The sequence below is a fragment of the Atta colombica genome, unplaced genomic scaffold (genome assembly GCF_001594045.1).
Source record: "Atta colombica isolate Treedump-2 unplaced genomic scaffold, Acol1.0 scaffold16, whole genome shotgun sequence".
NCBI lineage: Eukaryota > Metazoa > Arthropoda > Insecta > Hymenoptera > Formicidae > Atta > Atta colombica.
This window is the reverse complement of record NW_017259250.1, coordinates 73,898-90,135: the sequence shown is the minus strand read 5'-3', so window position 1 is coordinate 90,135 and position 16,238 is coordinate 73,898. Positions and strand designations below refer to the sequence as shown.

Genomic DNA, 16,238 nt, shown 5'->3' with positions numbered 1-16,238 from the left:
AACTAAAAGGACTTTGACTTGCGAATTTGAATTTGAACTGTTTTTAAACAGGTGTCGCAGGCGCATCTACTTCTCGTTTCAATACGCTCGAACCTACTCTTTAATTTGTGTAACTCCTCTATTTTTCGTCAGATTGATTTATCTCTATAAAAACGTTTGTCTGAAGACATTATACTTTAAAAATATGTAAAAAAAATCGATTTTTTCCTCACCTCTAGGTGTATATGCCTCCTTAATGCTTTATAGAATATTGTATATACAGGGTGCATCATCAAAATCCGGACAAATTTCACTTTAAATTTTCCGCTATATTATGCCTCCGCCGGAGGTTGTTATTGGCATCCGAGAAAGCCTGATGCTTTTAGTAAATAATCATATTCTCAAAATGGCCGCGATATTGAAATTAAGTGGAATATAATCGAAGAGCTGCGATCATCGAAGTCTTTCGCGCTGGATGCTCAGCAACGGAAATAATTAGATTTTTTGGATACCCAAGACCGTTTATGATGTTGTGGTAAAGTACAACTTTAAAACAGTCCAACAAAGGTTCCAGTATGCCAGAGTTCACTCAGAAGAACGTACCGCTAGGCCCCTCAATTATTGAAAGGCCTGATTTCGAATGAACCAGGGCAATCGTTGCGAAAATTAGCATCGATTGTTGGTGTAAGCGAGCCAACAATGCGTCAAATTGCCGAGGAGAAATAGATACAAATCGTATTAAAGATACGACAGATGCTCTCTGAGACTACTGGGATAAGCCGAGTTATTCGCCTTGACTCCCATTCTGGCCTCCCAACAGTCCAGATTTAAATCTCTTGGACTACTATGTATGGAGCGTAATTGAAAGAGTCACTAACAGTCTTCGGCATCCTAATGTGACGTCTTTAAGGACCGCTATTGAAGCAACATTCGTCGGCACTACATTATAGCGTGCATGCGAACGCTTTAGACCAAGAATAGAAGCCGTCATTCAAGCTAATGGGGGATATATCGAATAATTATGCTCTATAGTAATTCTTCAAGTGCCATGTAAAAGGATTTTTTGTAATATTTAATTTTTCAGTAAAAATATTTTGTTTAAAGAAATTATTCGATTTGTCCGGATTTTGGTGACGCACCCTGTATATATATATGCTACTTTTTTCCGTAAAATTCAATGATTGTAAATAATCAGAGTAAACATTACTTTTCAATTACTTTACCGTTATTTCTTATAATAGATAATGCTGTTGCAATTTTTTATGATGCTAAATTTTTTTATAATGGATGCTAACTAAATGCTAAGGTTATGCTTAAGTTAGAAGAGCAATTTTCAAAAGTAACTTGTTTCCATTACGCGTTCTTATTGAAAAAGGTAATAAGAAACGAGTAACGCGTAACAAATAACGAGTAAAAAGTAACGCGTTACAAATTAGAAGTTATTGTTTTTCAGTAACGAATGACTTTTTCAACTTATTACAAATAACGTTTGATTTTTCTAATTCTGAATTACCAATGCCGTCGTAAAAAATTTACAATGTCATTATCAAATCATTATTATAACAAGATAACGATAAAAAAAAAAGCAACGGTGTTACAGGATTGGCAAGTAACGCGTTACTTGCCAATCCTGTAAATAATTATAAGTAATGATGATAATTATGATTCCACTGTACAAAACTCTTGGATTATTTTTATTAAATTATTAAATCAATTACATTTAAATTGTGTGTCTACGTTTAACTCTATAATCAACTTATAATTTTGCCTAACATAATTGTGAAAGTAATCGTATGCAATTACAATTATAAATGTAACTAAATTAAATAATATAATTGGGACTCAATAATTATTTTAATTGCAATTATTTTAATTGCAACTACAGTATAATTGCAATTACAATTAATTATAATTACATTTATGAATCAATTATGCCCAATTCTGATTGCCGGAAATCAGTTATTAATTGGATATCCAGTGCAGATATCCTATGATTTTCTATGATTTTAATCAATTTTGAAAAGAGTCAAAAGAAGATCAAAATGTCAGATATGACGTCAAGAAAGCAGAAAAAAATTCAATGACTTCATTAAGGAAGATTAGATTTTGATATTAATTTGATCTTTCAGTTCTTCTTGAATGAGATAATTTAACCTAAAACAAGAACTTTTTGAGCTTGGCTTGTACATATGTGTCGTGACTGTGTATTAATATCAAAAGTTACAATAATGTAATTACAATTTCAAATCATTTCCTTAATAAAATTTCCTTAATATGGTTCTTCTTAATGAATAAATTTAAAAACGTATTCTGTTATTCGTTATCGTGTATAAAATTAAGATATCTAATAAATTGCAAACTTAAGACATAGTAAACAGAGATGCTTCCTATTATCTATATTACATGTTCTTTTCAATGTTGTGTTCGGTGTTGATTGAAATTGCATGTTTAGTGCATCCGCATCATATTTAGCTTGTCCGACCGCGTTGGACTCTTTCGGTTATATGATCTTTATCATGGTTCTTTTGTTAAAATTTAAATTTAAAGGAATTATGGTTTCCAGATCAAGTACAATACAATGTGTAATACTATGATTTTTTTGCCAATTTTATTATGCGAATATTAAAATTAATGCGAATATTAAAATTAATGTGTTATCCTTGTCAGTTGTCAAGTACAAAATCTAATTTTTAATATTTCTGTTATTTTTCATAATCCGTGTAGAAAATTGTTAGGACTTGAAAAAGGACTTGATTATTATGCTCTAAAATTAATCAGGCCCTATTAGATTAGATAATTTGGGTTCTATATGGCATGTAAATTGTTTATCAAAATTCTATAAGGAAAAATTATTAAGGCCCTATAAAGAAAAATTATTAGAATCTTATCAGGAAAATATTATAAGAGCTCTATAAGGAAAAATTATCAGAGCTTTATGAGGAAATATAATGGGAATTAATTTCGAATGGTATTTTAAAATGACCCATCCGAATGCGCACTACCATTCGCGTTGCTTAACCTCTGTAACGTACGGAAACTGCTACCATACTTCGATGATCTACGAACACTGAATAATGAATGTATACCATAGACTCAGAGCGATTTTCGTTTCGAATATGGTATATACTTTGTGCAATTTTGATCTTCTGCGCGTTATTTTAATTGTGTCATTAAGACATCTTGTATAATCATTGAATGTTATGAATTTCGCTACAACGTTGTTCTTAACGTTGCCCTTTGTCTTCTTTTTTGCCATCAAGGCAGTATTTTCTCTTTAAGCCCGAATTCAATCATTCATCCGTTGTTTTCGTTTTTCATTAAACCGAGAACTTTTTTATTTACTAGCGGAATGTCGTAAGCATTGTCGATCGCATAATCGTTTGTATCGAATCTATTGATATCGCATTTTAACAGCGTAGATATCGTTGCATAAATAAGATGTTCAATGTGATAAATAAGACTGTCAGTATATATAATTTTACATTTTTTATGAAAGAACGGTAACATGTACTCATGGTGAAATTTATACAAACACGTTTTAGATATATCGAGGATGCACATACCCATATATCGGTTTTTCGAACTTCACCTCGAGTTCGCATTTCTATCGCGACCAAGTTTTCGGAAAAAACGCTTTTTTATTGTGAAAATTTGATTTTGCAATCATTCCCCCTATCGTATTTGCCATCCCAATGCATTACGAATCGTACATTAACATGGTTATGCACATTCTCCATAGTTTTGCTGAAAATCGCGAAAAATTATTCATTAATTTGAATAAATTTTTCTCGAACTCATACTTTACTAAAGTTCTAAAATTTGTATTGGGTTCGACTCGCGAAGCCATGGAGATTGCGCGAATTGCAGTATACGATAGATCTTTGTAATGTGGAGACCGTATATTGCTGTAGATTGCGATAATGTATGATGTAACATTTCTTATCGTACAATGTCGCAAGGAGCTTCTTCTCTCGCTTGCCGGGTGGTTTCTCGCGCGTTGGACAAAACGGAAAATCGGAATGCGTATGCAGATGTTGCGGATATTCCAAGTCAACCTCAAGAACGTAATCTATCGGTGAATCTAACGCGACATTCATAACGTCAAAATTGTCTACGTCGACCCAGCGAAAATTAGCAATGGCAATAGTTGCTTAATCGTACAGGTTGTTAACGTCAAAGTACATCAGGTACATTGATAGTTTCGATGGATTGCATATATTTGTTGTTGGCCTGCGCGTATCTATTTGACTCAGACTACCACGTATACCACGTTCAATGAATAGAACTATGTCAACATCGATAAGAAGTTCGAAATTGACGCGAGTATGTTTCATCGCGTTCCATGTAAAATCCAGTAGTGTATAATAATTCGCGAGATCGAGTCCATAACTGGTGATGCAACTCTCACGAAAATTCTCAAATATAATATATCGATCGACAACAATATGTTTTAAAAATACAGATCAATAATGATAATTGTTAGTATGTATATAATAGTTTAATAAGTGTTTGATTACTCAATAACAGTTTTAACAATAATTCGATAATTAGGAACGCTTGGCCATTTGTATTACTAAACATATCATTAGTTGCTAAATTAAAATTATTGCTGAGTTATATTACAGTATTAAAAAAAACCGTAAAAAAAAAATACCTATTTAAAATCGTATGTGAAAGAAGAAAAGAAAAGAGAGTGCAACGGAAGGAAGAGAGAGCGCAAATAATAAGTGAAAGAGAGAAAACTGCATCCTACAATGGGTAGGAGAGAGAGGACAATAGGTTAAAGAGAGAACGCAACTGATAAGAGAGAGAAGGAAAACCCTTCCCCCCTCTAATACGGACCCTCCCGTGAAGCGTTTCTCTCATCTCAACATCTGTGAGGCACTTCCCCCTCTCTGACTTCCTCACGCACGCACGCACACACGCACGCACGCGCACACACACACACACACACACACGCACACACACCGTATATGTAATGGGTTAGAATCCCTATATATCCTATTTATTATTATTACTCAAATAATAAATAGTTGACTTTATCATGAAGTTGAAGTTCATTTACTTAAGCTTCATACTTCAACAATAATTTCAGAGATTTTCACAAGAATTTCACGTTATACATAACCTTTCTGAAAATCAATAAAAACTAAGATAATTTTGGAGTAACAAAGTGCTCGTATATTTTCTTAAAAATTAACACAATATTATGGCTTATTTCGAGCTATAATTAAATTAACTTTAGATTAATATAATTAACAAACGCTTACAAAGCCTTCTTCAATGCCACAACGTAGAGATACAATCTTAAATTAACAAAGAATAACGGATATAATGAAAATTTAAAAACCATCAATGGTGAAATGTCAAAATATAAAAAAATATAAAAAAGTATAAAAAAATATTTAAAAATTCGAATCAATAAGTAATCTCGCCAGATGACAATAAGCTAGGAACATTTGGATACTTCAGTCAACAGTAGTATTAATTATGTTCATCGATAAGATATTATAGATTTGTCAAATTCTTCGGTTGAGATCGAGAATTCAGTTTGTCACAGACTTCAAATGATTTGAGAATTCTTTAATTATTTTATGATATTCTATAGAACAAATAAATTTATTAAGATACTATCTTGATCAAAAAGTTCCCGGAATTCATTCAGAAAATTCAAAATACAAGTTTTATTCATCAAAAGTGATATTGTCCCCTTCAAAGTACTCCCCATCGACTGCAACGCACTTATGCCAGCGCTTGATCCAGCTCTCGAAACATTTCTGGAACTCTATTGTCGGTATAGCCATCAGAGCCATCTTCGATTTTTCCATTATCTCCTTTCGGTTGTTAAAACGCGTTCCCCGTAATAGTTTTTTGATTCGATCAAACAGAAAAACATCGCAGGGAGAGATATCAGGTGAATTCGATGGCTGTTGGATGGTATTCGTTTCGTTCTTGATCAAAAATTCACAGATAATGATGGCATTGTGCGACGGTGCGTTATCATGGTGCAAAATTCAGTTGTAAAAAATCGAAAATACGTGGTAGATGTATTCAAGACGGCGTAACTTTTACAAATGTCAAGCTATGGTGATAAAATTTGGTGAGAATGTCAATGATAGATGTGGCAACCTAACCAAAAAAAACAGAACTCAAATCAGCTGACTCAGAGCATCCTGGTGGTAATTCCGGGAACTTTTTGATCAACATGTAAATTTACATTTACCTTAAATTTTACAATTACAATTTACAATTACATTAAAATATATAAGATTTATTAAGATATATATAATATATTGTTAGTGTGAATAAGAGATACAGAATCAAATAATAACTTACGGTTAATAAATTACTTACTTTAATTTATATAAAATACTGTAATCTAAACTCTCAATCAAAGATCCGGTTAAGTACAATAAAGATACTAACTATTGCTCGTTTGAAAATTAACTGATGTGAAGTGTAAATCAAATAAAAATAAAATCGAATGTAAAAAGTCTGTTCAAAACTACGATCATTTATATTCTCGTATATCGTCAAGTATGTTAAAATAAGAATTATTCAATAACTCAGTATCTTTCATTAAATTTAAACCGTTTTTATTCTTTAAAATATATCATTTCAAAAATATTTCTTTTACGATAATTCTTTTCAAAAGAATACTAACTTTTTCTCAATCGAAGTTATTAGTTTCTGTAATATGTTTCGAGACGAGTATTTCGAATGGTCTAATTTTATATTATTGCGATGTTCTTTAATTCTTGTTTTTAATTCTTGCAATTGTCTCTTTGTTTGGCCAATAAACGATGCATCGCAATTATTACAAATTATTACAATTTACTTTATATATGACATTATTTTTTTCATATTGATTTTGTCTTTAATAAATTTATTAAGCTTGTTTAAGCACCTATAGCCAATCATGTGTTTGGATTTATTAATAGACTTAGTAATTTCATTAGAAATAGCTCTTATATTATACAATATATGGGAAAACATTATCTCTCTCAAAATTCCATCAGAATCAACGTTTTCTGAACTGGTGTTATTGACCATCGTGAATTTTTTACAAGCCAAATTTTTGATCCTTTTGTTAATATAATAAAAAAATTATTCCTTAAAAGGATAACCTTCAAATTCTCTAAGTAAGTTATTATTTGATTCTGTATTTCTTATTCTCACAAACAATTATCTTAATAAATCTATTCTATATTATCTTAATAAATCTATTCTACAGAATATCATAAAATACTCGTAATTAAAGACTTCTCAAACTGTTTGATACAAGTCTGTACATGACAAATTGGATTATCTCAACCGAGGAATTTGGCAAATCTATCGATGAACATAATTAATCTACTGTTGACTGAAGTATCCAAATGTTCCTAGCTTATTGTCATCTGGCGGGATTACTTATTGACGTTCGAATTTTTTTATATTTTTTAATATTTTGATCATATTTTGACACTTCACCATTGATGATTTTTAAATTTTCATTATTCTTTGTTCGTTAATTTAGAGATAATTTAGAAGATTGTATTTCTGTGTTGTAGCACTGAAGAAGGCTTTGTAAGTCAAAACGTTTGTTAATTATATTAATCTAAAGTTAATCTAATTATAGCTCGAAATAAGCCATTGTGTTAATTTTTAAGATTTATTTAATTTAATTTATTTAATTTTATTTCAATTGAAATTAAGGTAGTGGTAAAAAAACGTTAAAATCTCTACAAATCGATTTTTCCGTTATGACTATAAGAATGCAAAGAACGTAATAGAATACAGAAAATGTGATCATAAAATTTATATATAAAACACGATAGATTCGTGAAATTCAGATTTGTTTATACATTTTTGCGTCAAAGCTCATCAGTAATCTCATCCGGAAACCATTATAAAAGCTAGCGTAGCTGTCCATATAGAAACAATAAAATCTCCATAGATGAATTTATATACCTATGATGGATTCATATACCTATGATATGATTACTATGCAAATGCAAGAAACTTAACAGAATATAGAAAATGCCTATGCAAATGCAAGAAACATAATAGAATACAAAAATGTCTATGCAAATGCAAAACACTTAATAGAATACAGAAAATGTCTGTCATAAAACTCGTATAAAACGTATAAAAAAGACTTTATCATTAAATTGAAATTCATTTACATAAGTACCGAGGTTCAACAGTGATCTCATAGAATGTTATAAATAATCGTTCCGAGAACCGTTACAAAAAATGGTATGAATCCGGTAGGGAACGATAGAATCTCTATAGATCGTTTCGTATGTACATAATGTGATTTCTGCGCGATTGCAAGGATCTGAGTAGAAAACAAAATTTTTGTGATGAAATTCATAAAAGAAACTATGGAGTTACGGACTTCATGATATTCGGATAGATATACATATGTATCATCCATAGTCTAGTAGAATATTATTCAATATCATTAAATGTCTATGGCATAGACACGTTAACATTCATATTTTAAAAAATTTGTATACAATTATTATTATATTCATAGAATTAAAACTTATAAACATTGTTATTATATAAAACAATATATTATTTATTGTTTTATTAACATAAGGAATGTATTTACAAGAAAATTATATATTAATTACAGATTTTCTTTTGATAAGAAAACTGCATCACATAAGCTAAATAAATTATGATATAATTTTTCGATAATGTTTATAATATTTTATCGTTTTTTATTGAGTTTTTTAAGCAAGGCTAGCATGATATACATAAAATCCGAATTCCTTGCCTAAGTAATATTTTTTGCAATAAGTTCTTTACAGGTTTTAATTTAATCTGCGAAATTTTATTAGCATCTCAAATTAATTGAGTTACAAATCCGAAAGTAATTGGCGCGCAATCATAGTTCCGAGACAATTGCATTTAAAATACATATACAATTGATATATTACTTTAAATATCTAACTTTGACCGTAGTGACAGTCTCGTATTTGATATATTCAATCAATATTTTATTAATCCAACATAACTTATACTTTAATCTTCTTCAAGTGCGCTTGTATATACATGCACAAAATATGAAAACATAAATATCGCAAAAAAATGCTCTGTGAGTTTCTGAGTTTCCCGTTTCCACGAAAAAAAAACTAGTAGAATACCAAGAATAACTAATAGAATGTCAATAGTAACTATTAGAATGCTAATAGTAACTATTCAATAGTTATAAGCATTCAACACTGCAATGAGTGCTGTAACACTAGAAATAAGTAGTTTCTACATAATTATAAACTATAGACCAGTGTGAACTTTTAGAATATAATAATAAGAACTACTAAAATAATCACTAGTGCAGATATTTAATAGATTATTGTATAAGATTGCAGTCTACAATCTCATACAATAATCATTGAATAGTTCAAACCAATAGTGTGTAAAAGTGTACGAAATTTAAACTAATAGTGCACATTCTGTATATAATTAAATATTTAAAAATATATAATAGTATGACTCAATAATTTAAAAACAAGTTAAAGGCAAAAGGACTACGAGCCAAAAATTTTTTGACCTACAAATATTGGTAGAGTAAAAGTTATAATATTGTTTAAATATTGGTAAGTAAAAGTCGTAATAAATTAATTATGCAATTTAATAACATGCCGGCTAATAACAACAAACGATCATAATCGGATCATTATCAATATTTAAAAAATATGTCTAAACGGTAAAAAACATAACATAAAGTCGATCGAAGATTAAATGCGTGTACTTCGCATTGAAAAATTATGTAATTGGTGGTATCAATAAAAGAACAATCTTCATCTTGTTAGTTGAACGGAATAATAACGCACATAAAATACATACATTAGAATTCGTCAGAGAAGTAAAAACTTATACTGTGTACGGTCAATGGCAAATGAAAATACACTTCGCAATGTCAAGACATCAAAATGTTGGTAATAATTGAAATCAATAATTGAAAAATCTTCGTCCTGGTAGAAAATTTGTACAGCAAAAAACGTCAATGTATGATTATATATTAGTTTCAAAACGAAAAATAATATTATAGCTATAATAATAATGTAAGATTATAAAAAATTTGATAAGAACAATACAAAATTGATATAAGCGAAAGTAAAAAATGTACAATTAAATGTACAATTAAAATTAAATAAGAAAAATACCTTTCATACTGTAGTTGAGAGTTCAGTCCAAAAAAAATTAAATAATATGAATAAAGTGCAATAGACAAGTGCGATGAGAGAAAGATCAATGTCTCTTATCTTCGACATTGTTAGACGAAATAAATTTAAATTACTTTCAGAGAAGAGAAATAAAGTTGATGTTAGAAAATAGTGGGAAATAAAAATAAAGAGGGGGGATAAGTAAAAAGAACATAGGAGAGGAAGGAAAAATAATGAGGGAGAAAAGAATTGTATGATTTTTTTGAATAGGATTCAGTATCATTTTGTTTATTAACCTCGTCTCTGTCTTTTAATGTGAATCATTTCACATGTCAATCTTTTGTTACAAAAAGACTCACTGTCTAAAATCCTCACATCATTCCATCTGAAATTGTAATTAAAATTAACGCGATGATCGGATATAATAGATGGAGAACTTGTCTTTTTGTTAATATCTGAAATGTGTTCACGCATTCTAGTCCTTCTAGTTTTTCTCTTAGTTTGGCCAACATATCATCACAATCATATGAGATCTTATATACAACATTTTCATTCGAAAGCAATTCCAACTTATCTTTATCTCTCTTAATAAAATCATTTAAGATATTAGTGATGGTGAAATTTTACAATGAAACATATTAGAAATAGGTAGAAGTAGGTAGAAAACTTTCTGAGATGAAATGTACATAAGGAATTGTAAAATATTTTTCTTTGATTTGTAAATTATGTGTAGTATTTTTATTCAATGTATGAAATTTTAATTTTTGTTCTATTGTGGAAAAAATAAAGGAGAGAAAATAATCATTTTCAAGAAAAGTGTAAATTACGTCGATCAAATTTTTTTGTTGAAAGTGAGGGTCTTTTGTCTAAAAAACTGATAATTGTGCCTCTTGTGTGATAGAGAAGATGATTCGAATAGAAATTGAGGAACCTATCAGAAAAGGTTCGTGATATGTATCAAAAATGATTCTCTGATTGTCAATAATAATTGTTGTATCAAGAAAACACATTCTACCGTTAACACCAACCTCCATAGTAAACTGTATTCTTGTGTATAGAGAATTGAAAATGTTCTATTGAAAGTGTACTATTGATCAGATTAGACGGAAGTGCAAGAAGGATGTCATCAACAGATCGGAAATAAATCAATGGTATTTGAATTATAATTACCTTTTCAAGATCTTGCAATGTCTGCAATTATGGACGATAACGGTGAACCCATCAGAGTATCAAATATTGGGTTGTCCGGAAAGTTCGTGCCGATTTTGAAGGAAAATTGAAACGCAAAAGATTTAAATTTTAGTATACATTTATTAAATTATATAGGTGCCATTCTACAACCTTTCCGACTCCTTTCCGACATTCTGTTCTCCATCTTTCAGACAACTTGAAAATTCCGTCCTTCCAGAATCTCTCAGATTTTTCAGCGAAAAACTTTTCTAAGTGATTTTTTACCTCGACCAAAGAGTTAAAGCTTTTTCCATTAAGGGAATTTTGTAATGATCGAAATAGGTGGAAATCAGAGGGCGCGAGATCTGGTGAATATGGTGAATATGGGGTAGAACATCCCAACCGAGTTCCAACAACTTTTGTCGAGTTATCAAATGAGGCATTGTCCTGATGAAACACGATGCCTTTCCGATTCGCTATTTCTGGACGTTTTTGTTCATTGCTGTCTTCAATTCGTCTAATTGGGAACAATATTTCTCTGAATTTATCGTCTCGTTATTTGGTAAAAGCTCATAATATAGATCCCTTTCCAATCCCACTAGACACAGAGTATGACTTTCTTTGGATGAAGATCAGCTTTTGGAATGGCTAAAGATGATTCATTCCGCTTTCCCCAAGATCTTTTTCGCTCAACATTATTATAAATGATCCATTTTTCATCCCCTGTTACTACTTGCTTTAAAAATGGTGTCTCCTCGTTGTGTTTATAGAGCGCGTCGCAAATGGAAATGCGATCCATCAGATTTTTCTCCATTAAATCGTGGGGAACCCATACATCAAAACGATTTATGTAGCCAAGCTTCACAAAATGCTCGTGGATGGTGGATTTTGACATATTCAACATTTCTGCTAATTTACATATCGTATAGCGTGGGTTATTCTCGATCAGTATTTTAATCTGATCTTTATTTGTGATGGAAGGGCGTTCTTGATTTTCAAGGTTGAAATCACCAGCTTTAAACCTAACAAACCACTTCCGCAGTTCTTTCAGCTACAGCATCTTCGCCATAAATACAGCGCATATCTTGTTTGCCGCTTGTGTGACATTTTTGCTTTTCCGGTAAAAGAAAAGTATTAAATGCCTAAAATGCACTTTGTTTTCTTCCATATTCAAAGGCCATATTCATATAAAACTGACAAAAGTTAATGTATCGCAACCAAATTTTTTTTCAAGTATGCCTGAAGTACCATCTTTTATGTACGAATGTCATTTGTTTTCAATCGTTCTGATTTCAGACCTGTCCTTACGCCACCTACCAAAAATCGGCACGAACTTTCCAGACAACCCAATACTTGATTATAAATTTTTTTATTGAACGAAAAAAAGATTAAATTTAGTATAAAATTGACTGCAATAATAAATTTTTCTTTAGAAATGTTTGTCTTCATTGAAATATGATCCCATCTTTTACTAATGCTATTGATTGCTAAATCAATAGGTATATTTGTAAAGAGACACACAAAAAACACATTTAAAAAATCAAATCGTAGTTAAATTCTACTTGTTTGCCATTTAATACGTCAAACAAATAAAAAGCTATCTTTAATGTGACTTGGAGTATTTATTATACCCTTTTTGATAATGTAAGTAAAGTGAGAGATAGTAAAGTGAACTTTTTAACGAAGAAATAATAACTCAATGGATTACTATTATGAATTTTTATTAATCCATATGCTCTGGGAATATTTTATTTTTTCCACAATAGATTAAAATTTCATACATTGAATAAGAATACTACACATAATTTACAAATCAAAGAAAAATATTTTACAATTCCTTATGTACATTCCATCTTAGAAAGTTTTCTACCTATTTCTAACATTTTTCATTATAAACTAACTTTCATCATCACCAATACTTTAAAAGATTTCATTAAGAGAGGTAAAGAAGTTAGAATTGCTTTCGATCAAATTGATTTGCATCAAAATGTTACATATAGGATCTCATGTGATGATTGTGACGCCAGCTATGTTGACCAAACTAAGAGAAAAACTAAGTACTAGATTGCATGAACATTTCAGATATTAACAAAAAGACAGGTTCTCCATCTGTTATATCCGATCATCGCGTTAATTTTGATATAATTTTAGGAATGATGCGAGGATTTTAGACAGTGAGTCTTCTTATAATAAAAGATTGATATCTGAAATGATTCACATTAAAAGACGAAGTTAAATAAACAAAATGATATTGAATCATTACCAGAATTCTATTCACAAATCATACAATTCCTTTCTCCCTCATAATTATCTTTCTTTCCTCTCTGTACATCCCCTTCCTATGTTTTTTCTACCTATCCCCCCCTCCCTCTTTATTCTTATTTCTCACTATTTTCTAACATCAACTTGACTTCCCTTCTCTGAAAGTAATTTAAATTGATTTCGTCTAACAACGTCGAAGATAAGAGATATTGATCTTTCTCTCATCGTATGGTCTATTGCACTTTATTCATATTATTTAATTTTTTTTAGACTGAACTCTCAATTACAATTATGAAAGGTATTTTTCTTATTTAATTTTAATTGGACTGATAGATTTGTACATTTTTTACTTTCGCTTATATTAATTTTGTATTGTTCTTATCAAATTTCATTCTTATAATCTTACATTATTATTAAACATTATTATTATTATAGCTGTAATACGTTATTTTTCGTTTTGAATACTAATATAATCATACTCTGACGTTTTTTTGCTGTACAAATTTTCTACCAAGACGAAGATTTTTCAATTATTGATACCAATATTTTGATGTCTTGACATTGCGAAGTGTATTTTCATTTGCCTTCGACCGTACAGTATAAGTTTTCTCTGACGAATTCTAATGTATGTAACGTATGCATTTTATGTGCGTTATTATTTCGTTCAACTAATAAGATGAAGATTCTTCTTAATTTTTTTATTGACCACCAATTACATTTTTCAATGCGAAGTACATGTTTAATCTTCGATTGATTTTATGTTAAGTTTTTTACCGTTTAAACATATTTTGTAAACATTGATATTGATCCGATCGAAATGTTTGTTATTAGCCGGCATGTTATTAAATTTAATATAATAATTAATTTATTAAGACTTTTATTTATCTACCAATATTTATAAGTCAAAAACCAATATTTATAGGTTTTTGACTCGTAGCCCTTTTGTCTTTAACTCCTAATTAAATATTTCTTGCAGCATTCAATAATGTATATTCTTCGATAGGAACTATTGATCTTTACTGCTGAATAATATTGTTAAACTATGGCAATACTTCTTAGAATTTTTTTTATTATTTCTCACAATTTTTTATGAAATGTTTAAGATTTTCTTAAATTTTTTAAGTTTGTATAAATTGAAATATTTTTCAGAAAAAATCAAATAAATTGAAATTGTCAGAAAATTTCATATTTACAAATACTGAATTACATATTTACAGAATCTTTGTCCAATTATTTCTGACAATAAGACTGAGAAATTTTGCATGCTTGTTTTTCAAAATAATGAAAATTATTTTTGTTATATGCCACGCTTTATTTGTACATTACAATTATATTTAACATTAATTATTTTTTTTTATATATGTATCCTCTGAAATATGCTAATCAATAATACTTATTTTTGCTATAAAACTTTAATAAAATTTCAGCAAAACAAAAAAATTTCAACGAAATTTTTTCCACTACTATTATACTATTACACTACTTGCGAAATTATTATTGCACTATTTTCACTAGTAACATTATTAGCGATATTAATAGTTTTTTTCCGTAAAGAGAGACTCTTCTTGCCCAGATAAGGATTAATTACAATTAAAAGAAAATTAAACACATCAGCCTTCTTGATGTATGTCAATATAAATAAAATACGAGGGCAAATTAATAAGTTTTTAGAAAAACATTTTTTTATCGATTCATTTTTTATTTCTCAAGTCTCCTTTCAGCTCGATACACTTGATCCAACGATTCTTCAACTTTTTCAAGCTGTTCAAATAATGATTTGTCCCTTCAAAATAAGCCTCTATGTTCGGCAATGAGCTGCTCTCTGATGGAGAATCTCTTTCCTCCGAATCATTTCTTGTTTTCTTTGAAAACAAGAAATAGTCGCAGGGGGCCAAATCTAGCGAATATGCTGGATAGGCAATTCGTAGCGGAATTCGTTGAATTTGGCCATCGGTCGAGCACGTGTGAACCCGTGCATTATCTTGATGGAAGAGCACTTTCTTCTTCGCTAAATGGGGACGTTTTTTATTTTAAATGTTGTTGAAATGGTCCATAAGGCTGCGTGGTAATCGCCATTGATCATTTGCTTCGACGAAAGGTAATCGATATGAATTATACCGCATGCATCCTAAAAAATTGTGGCCATCATCTTTCCGGCCGACTTTACGATCGCCTTTTTCGGAGTTGGTTCACCCGATGAAATCCATTGTTTTGACTGTTCTTTCATCTCGGGTATGAAGTAATGGATCCATGTTTCGTCCACAGTAATAAATGCAGAAATTCATCTGGATTGAAACATCTTTAAACATAGTTTTGAAATCATCACACAATCGTGTTTATCCACAATGAGCAAACGTGGCACCCGATGTTGCCGATAACTTTTTCATATTCAATTGTTCGTGCAAAATTGAAATCACTGTGCCATGATATGCCTGTGGCCTCAACAAACTCGTGCACTTTCACTCGTCGATCAGTCAAAACAATATCGTGGACTTTATCGATGATTTCTTGCGTAGCAGCTTCAATGACTTCCCGAACAAGGTGCATCACATGTGGATGTATGACCAGGTTTAAATTCATTTATATACAGTCGCAAACGCTGATGTAGATGTGCTATAAACATTATCCAACTCGGTTTGGATGTCTTTCGATGTTAAACGCGCGCGC

The 16,238-nt window shown here is 30.3% G+C and overlaps 1 protein-coding gene across 3 annotated transcripts in view; it reads right to left on the bottom strand.

The window, feature by feature from the left end:
• Positions 1-16,238, bottom strand: part of LOC108685793 (alpha-methylacyl-CoA racemase) — a 107,606-nt gene that overhangs the window by 69,672 nt on the left and 21,696 nt on the right. The gene's annotated exons all lie outside the window — the stretch shown is intronic.